Here is a 7,986-nt window from a genome sequence, read left to right on the forward strand (position 1 = left end):
TGTGTGTGTGTGTGTGTGTGTGTGTGTGTGTGTGTATTTGAATGTGTAAGTATGTGTGCGTATTTGAGTGTATGTGTGCGTGTTTGAGCGTGCATGTCTGCTAATAAATGAACCTTCACGTATATCCGCAGCTTAACCTACCCACAGAACCCCCCCCCCTTCTCCCACACACATTGAACACAACATACAAGTCACGCCTTATACAACGCTCCCAAGCACATCCAAGTAACGCACCAGACACCACGACACGAAGGACACGACAGACCCAAGCCGACCAGCTGTGTCCTGTGATAAGCATTCGACCGTCTTATCCAACGTCCGTCTCCTCTGCACCCTCGCACAACAACGGCGACATTGAACGCCTTTCTTAATTTTCCTGCTCGATCACAGCGCACAGAAGACATGCAAGCACACGCAGGGCATTAAGGGATTGGGTTGAATGGTAAGTGGGGGGAGAGAAAGGGGAGGAGAAGGGGAATGGGAGAGAAAAGATAGTGAAAGAAAGAGAGGGAGATGGGGCTAGAGATGGTAGGTAGGTATGTAGGTAGGGAGTAGGAGGTGGTGAATAGGTAAGTAGGTAGGAGAGTAGTAGGAGGAGGTAGGTAGGTAGGTAGGATAGGTAGGTAGGTAGGTAGGTAGGTAGAGAGGTAGGTAGGTAGGTAGGTAGGTAGGTAGGTAGGTATGTAGGTAGAGGAGAAGAAAGGAGAAGAGAGGAGAGGAAATAAGGAGACAAAAAAGTGAAACACAGCAAAACACCAAATAAGGGACACTAAAAAAGAAAGAAGAATGGCACCCTCCAAAAGGTGTGTGCCATCGGAAAAGAAACGAAGAGAGGGAGGGGGGAGAGGAACGAAAAGCGCCATACGCCACTTCCCTCTTTCCTTCCTTCCCTCGTTCCCTCCCCCCTCCTAAGGCCATACCACCCACCAGGTAGGTCCCCCTCGGCGCTCTCTCGCTCAAGGCGCGCGAGAGCCCTTGGAATAATCCAGTCGAGGGGGTGAAGGGGAGGGAAAGGGAGGGGAGAGAAAAGGAGAAAAGGAGAAAAGGAGAAAAGGAGAAAAGAGGAGGAAAAGGGGAAAAGGGAGAGGAGGGGAGGGGAGGGAAGGTAAGGAGAGGGGTGAGGAGGGAAGGGGAGGGAAGGGGAGGAGAGGAGAGGAGAGGAGAGGGAGGGAGAGGAGGAAGGAGAGGGAAGGGAGAAGAGGGAGGGGGAGGAGAAAGGAGAGAGGAGAGGGAAACAACCCAACCTCGTACGCAAGGCGACGGAGAAAGGCGTAGAGGCGAATGGGGGGGGGGGATATAAAGGGTCAGACGGGGAAGAGGTACGAAGGGGGAATGGGGATGAGGATGGGGAGGACAGGCAAGGGGAATGGAATGGAAAATAAGGGGGACAAGAAGGATAGGAGAATACAGAAGAGAAGATGGAGAAGAGACAGGGGAATAATAAAGAATGGAATGATGACTGTGCAAGGGGGATGAGCGAGGGGGGGCGAGGGAGAGTGCGCAGCTCAGGTCCAGCACCACAATGGGCTCCCGCGGGTTTACGGGGCTCCACGAGGCTCCACGAGGCTTCACGAGGCTTCACGAGGCTCCTACAGCGTCGCGAATCCCATTATAGCCTTCTCATCTTTCCTCCCGCCGAAGGGAAAATAATGGGAACGATAAAGATGCCTAAAACAAGAGAACCAAGGAGGAGAAGAGAGAGGTGACTAGAATAAGAGAACCAAGGAGGGGGAGAGAAGAGTGGTTAAAACTTAGAGAACCAAGAGAAAGAGAAAGATAAACATAGCAAAAGGCAACAAAAATAAGAGAGAGAGAGAGAGAAAGAGAGAAACAAAGAGGACATCGCAACATCTATATTTGGCCCGTTCCCCTCACTCACCTAATAATAATAATTCCCCTCTGTCACTTAATGACAATAATGGTAAAAACAATCCAGTCCACCCTTCTCTAAAGGATAAAAAAATCTAGAAAAAAACATCCTCAGAAGCTGAAATGAATATCCTTCCGAGGTATAAAAAAGAAGGATAAAATAAGTGAACAACGCAGAAAAGAAGGATAAAATAAGTGAATGGCGCAGAACGAGGGGAGGGCGAGGGGAACAGCACCAAATCCCCGGCTGTGGCCACCATCTTCCCTCCCCATCAAAATAAATAATAAAAATGATGGGAATCTAGACATAACCCGTAAAATACGTTGCTAATACATTTTCAGGTGTTGAGAATAGAGGCGAGACAGGGTCATAGAAAAGATAAATGATGAAAATGATAAATAAATATGAAGATACAACATAAAACAGTAATAAAAATATAACACAATAATGCTACATGTGACCAATAATGTTTAAAAATAATGAACATGTAAAAAAAGATGAAGGCAATAATGATTTTAGTTACAGGGAGAAGGGGTGAAAATACAATTAGAAGCAGGCATTGAAAAAGACGATGATAATGACGGTGATAACACTAAATTACCAACAGGGCGAAAAAAAACTAATATGTCACAGAGGGCCGAAAATAGATAAACAAGAATACGATTAAAAACACAGAAAGAGGGGAAACGGCAGGCAAGGTGAGAGACCCCAACACCTTCGCAATAGGCTCCCTCACTCCTACCTCCGTCCTCCCGGCTGCCAGAGACCGACACGAGCCCCAACCTGACGCACTCGAGGAGAGGAACCCTGCGACACCCTCCAGAGTACTCACAAAACTCTTAGGACGCCGCACGCCCCGTTTCGCTACTCCCCCACGCACAATCTCGCCAGCATTGCCCCCTCCGCGCATCTGGCGATTTCCAGGCATACAAACCGCGGTGCTGCGGCGGTCGCTACTGGCCGCAAGCACACCGGCGCCTCTGTCCCGCTGTGCTGCGACGAGGGATGCTGTCCAGCTGAACGTCGTCTTTCAGAATGCTACACCGATCGTCACACGTGTTATTTCTTTTTCCTTCCTGTTCTGATTTCGGGGCGGAGATCTTGTCGGTCGTCAGCAAGCGACTCAACAAAATTTCCCCCCAATATGTGTCTCAGATCAATGCCATCCGACCAAAATCCGTTTTAATTTTCCAAAGTCCATTTCGCTCGCTGCTCAAAAGGAAATCCATCCCCGCGAACTGTCACTGCAAAATCACCCAAACAAATCACAGCACTGAGTCTCCGATCAATCAATATCGAGCGCAACCACCCTCGCTCAACATATTGTTACGAGTCGCACACAGGCCAATCAACACTGAGAATTTAAATCTCCAAAGTTCTATGCACCCTTTTAATTTTTCGTCTCTCTCTTGCCTTCCACGTTTAAAAGAGTCCAATGGATGGATGGGAAGAAATACGTAACACGGACATAGACACGAGGACAAGGCTATGCAAACAGGGAAGCCAACCAGAGGGGAAAGACGGTGTTGCCAGTAACGTACAGGCACGAGGCTCGCGCGCGTGCACCCACCATCGACTCCGGCCCAGCACTGACTGACTCCGGCCGACGACTGACGAGGTCTCGCTCCCATTCGCCCCCCTCCCCCCTCCTTCCTCCGTGAGCCTGGCTAACCATGCTGCTCCTGCTCCTGCTGCTGATGCTGATGCTCGCCCCGCCCACCCTCTTCCCCTTCCTCTTTCCCCTCCCTTCCCCCCCCCCTCTTTTCTGCCTACACCTCTCATCCCTTCCCCTTCCTCTCTCTCCCTATACCTCCCATCCCTTCCCCTTTCTCTCCCTTCCCCCTTACCTGCGCTGACTCATACGCCCCCTCCCTCCCCGCCCACCTCTTTCATCTCCCCCTACCCCCCTTTTTATTCCTCCTCCCTCCCCGGCACACACCTTTCCTTCCTACACCTATGCCTCTTCCTTAACGCTGACCTGCGTAAGGGAGTTTCCGCCTCCGCCTCCTCCACCTTTTCCTCCTCCTCCTTTTCCCATCCTCTTTCTTTTTCCTTTTATTCCCCTTCCTCATCCTCCACGTTTTATTTTTTTCTCTTTCCCTCTCCTACTCATTTTGGGACCATTTCTTTTTCTCCTTCGATATATATCTTTTTATTTCCACATATTTTTCCTTTCAATTCATTTGCTGTTGCCAACCATGTTCTTTCTTTCCATCCTGACTTTTTTCCATTCTCCTTTCATTCACTGTTTTCCCATCTCCCCCTTTTTATCATCGTCTCTCCTCCTCTCTCTTTCTATTCTTCCCCATTCTGTTATTTGTCTTCACTGATTCTCTCTCTTCGCCCCTTCCTGGCCCTATTTCCTTAGCATTTTCTTATCCACTAGTAACGAGAGTACATTAACCTAGGAAACAACGACAAAAATAAGCTAATGCGATGAGACTGGGAGTTCAGCTCGGCAAAAACAAACACACCGGAAGTATAGCACGTACTCAAAGACAGACAGACAGACAGACAGACACAAAACATACAACAAACATACATACATACATATATACACATACCACTTACACAAACACACACACAGAGGTAAACAGACTCAAACATACATGCATAAACACACACATACACGCATATACACACATACAATGGCGGGGCACAGAGTTCAAAGGAAAGAAAGAATTCGGAGCCATTACTTTTTCCTCCTTTCTTTCCATATTTCCTCCTCCTCCTCCTTCTCTCTCGCTCTTCCGCTTGGCTGGGCGTCTACAATTCTTATAGCGCCTACCCCCCCTTTCTCTCTCTCTCTCTCTCTCTCTCTCTCTCTCTCTCTCTCTCTCTCTCTCTCTCTCTCTCTCTCTCTCTCTCTCTCTCTCTCTGCTTTTTCCCCATTTACCACTACCTAAAAGCTATCTATCGTCTAAAAAAAAAAGAAAAAGAAAGAAAAAAGAAAAAACACCTTCCCCCTTCCCCTACTTCGCACACACCACACATAAACACACGCACTACTAGAGACTATCACTTAAAGCCGTGATGCTCTACCTCCTTCCCTGTCCCTTTCTCCCTCCCTCCTCCCAATGTCCTCCTCGTTCTCCCTCCTCTTCGCCCTTCCTTCCTCTGTCTCCACGCCCTTCCCAACTCCTACTCCTCGCCCCTCTTCCCCCTCCTTGCCCTCACAAAACCCGCCTCGCGCCAACAGGGGTATTGCGCCGTTGGACACCAGGGGGTCAGAGCTAATTAGGATAATGAATATGAACAATAGCATAAAGTATGGGAATAAAATCATTACAATCACAACAACAACGACAATAATAATAATAATAATAATAATAATAATAATAATAATAATAATGATAATTATATTGATAATTATAATAATTATTATAATAATAACAAATTATAATAATAAAAATAATAATACCAATAACAACAACTATGGCAATAATAATAATACAATGATACCAACAACAATAACAACAATAACAAAAGCATTACCAACACAGACGTAAATGGTGATGACAAAACCAAAGCCCGCGCCCGCCTAATCACCACCACCCGCCCTTCCCTTCACCACCATCACCCAAAGTCTCCGTAACTTCGCCCCCCTGCCGGCGCAATTAGTATAATCATGAGGAAAAAAAGATAAAATACAGAAAAAAGAGATAAGGATAGAGAGAGAGAGAGAGAGAGAGAGAGAGAGAGAGAGAGAGAGAGAGAGAGAGAGAGAGAGAGAGAGAGAGAGAGAGAGAGAGAGAGAGAGAGAGAGAGAGAGGATGTCGGCTGAAGCATCCCATGATCGCAGAATATCTCAAACCTAATTGCTCGCTCGCAACGGGATTTGCAACACCCGTCATCATGCAAACCAATTTCATCGGGAACTTTTCGGCTCTCTCGGCCTCGCCGCCGACGGGGCTCTCCTCCCCCGCGCTTCCCCTTCCTTCCCTGGTGAAGGCACCGAGAGGGAAGGTGACGATGATGATCATTGGAATTTAATGGTGGTGCTCGGGATTAGCGTTATGTATGTATATGTATATGAATATGTATGTGTGTGTGTGTGTATGTATGTATGTATGTGTGTGTGTGTATGTGTGTGTGTGTGTGTGTGTGTGTGTGTGTGTGTGTGTGTGTGTGTTTGTTTATATACATATATATATATATATATATATATATATATAAAATATAAAAAAAAAATACAAAAAACACACACACACACACACACACACACACACACACACATTTTGCAGCTAATAATTATGATGAAGACGATGCTGTTGTTATTGTTGGTGGCGATAGCGGTGGTGATGCTGTTGTAACAATAAATACCATAAAACAAGACGATAAACAGGGAGTAACAAACCCAGCAAATTTAGTCGACGTCTCCCTACCAGATGTGTTCATACCATCAACGTCCTTAAAGTCCCTTGTCCCTGAAGACGGGCTCCCAAGGCCTCCTGCTCCTACTCTGTCTATCCTATGCTTTACCCCCCCCTCATGAATCCCCCCTCTACTCTCCCCATCCCCGGTCTCCCCCTTCCCTCCTCCTCCTCCCCCCGGGGTGACGGCAAGAGCTTCAAAACATAACGTCCTCACTACCATATATGGAAATCCACGACCCAATCCCCTCTCCCTCCTCCCTCCCCTCTCACCCCCCATCTCCTATCCTCTCTTCCCCCCTCCCTCCCCCCACCTGGAACCAGTCATCCCTAACCCGCCCCCTCCCCCGCACATGCAAACCTCCGCTTCCGCCCCCTCCCCCTCCCCCTCCCCCTCCCCCAGCTCCTAATATGCAAATGAGCTTCCGTAGCGTGTGAAATACAAGCGGGAACAGGTCAGGAGGGCCAATGTCCAGTCCCACCCGCCGCCGCCGCCCCTCTGTGGCCGTTACTGTGCAACATTATGCAACTTTTTTTAAAGGGGGGGGCGATGAGTCACTGCAGTACCACTTGCATTCCGGTTCACTTATCTCTATCTCGCCAATGTACACACTCACTGATAAGCGATGATACACGCCGAAAAAAATATATATATAATTTGCTTTCTCTCTTTCTCACGCTCAATCTCCATCTCACTCTCATTCACACTCACACTCACATTCTCACCCTCACTCTCACTCTCATTCTCATTCACTCTCACTCTTATTCTCACACTCACTCACATTCTCACTCCCACTGTCATTCTTACTCTCACTCACACTCAACACTCTCACTGTCATTCTTACTCTCACTCACCCTCACTCTCATTCAACCATAAACAAAAAAAATCCCCCTCCCCATTTCGTAGCTCCCTTACACCCTATACCAAATTCCCCGCCGCCCCGCCTGCAGCCAACCCTACACCCATCATTCGCAACACCACACAAAGTACGCTGTCGTTGCTATTGCCTGTCTCACTGAACCCGTGTTTTCCAAAACCATATAAGCTTTCCTAACAAATTAAACGAGAAAAACAACAACATACAAACAACAGGAGGAACCCAGACCCTCACCTCGATCCTAACTTACTCACCATAATCAAACCCCCTCATTACCATCACAACCAATCTTTAATTACCTTTTACCATCACCATCATCTTCAGCCCTGCACAATCATCACCATCATCGCCGCCACCAACCACGTGCCTTCCGCAATCATTATCACTTACATTACCGTCATTCAAACGAGACAACAGATATGACAAAAGACATGGCCAATGCATGACAAATACATGTCACGTGGTCGAGTGAGCCACGTTGTCTCATTCCTCAACCACGTGAAGCCCGACTGGTAAACGGTGGGTGGAGGTGGGAGGGTTGAGGGGGGGGGGGTAGAATAGACAGAGTAGCAGGGGGAGAGGGGAGAGGGGAGGACTGGAGGGGGGGAGCGAGTGTGAGGGTGATGTAGACGGGGAGGGAAGGGGGAGGGAAGGGCCGGTGAAGGGGAAGGGGAGGGGAGAGGGAGACGAAGGTGTAGTATGAGTCATAGAGGAAACGTGGGGATTCTTAGGCGGAGAGAGAGAGAGAGAGAGAGAGAGAGAGAGAGAGAGAGAGAGAGAGAGAGACAGAGAGAGAGGGAGAAAGAGAGAGAGAGAGAGAGGAACAAAGAAAGAGAGAGAGAGATAGAGAGAGAGAGGAACAAAG

The sequence above is a fragment of the Penaeus vannamei genome, chromosome 25 (genome assembly GCF_042767895.1).
Source record: "Penaeus vannamei isolate JL-2024 chromosome 25, ASM4276789v1, whole genome shotgun sequence".
Classification (NCBI taxonomy): Eukaryota; Metazoa; Arthropoda; class Malacostraca; order Decapoda; family Penaeidae; genus Penaeus; species Penaeus vannamei.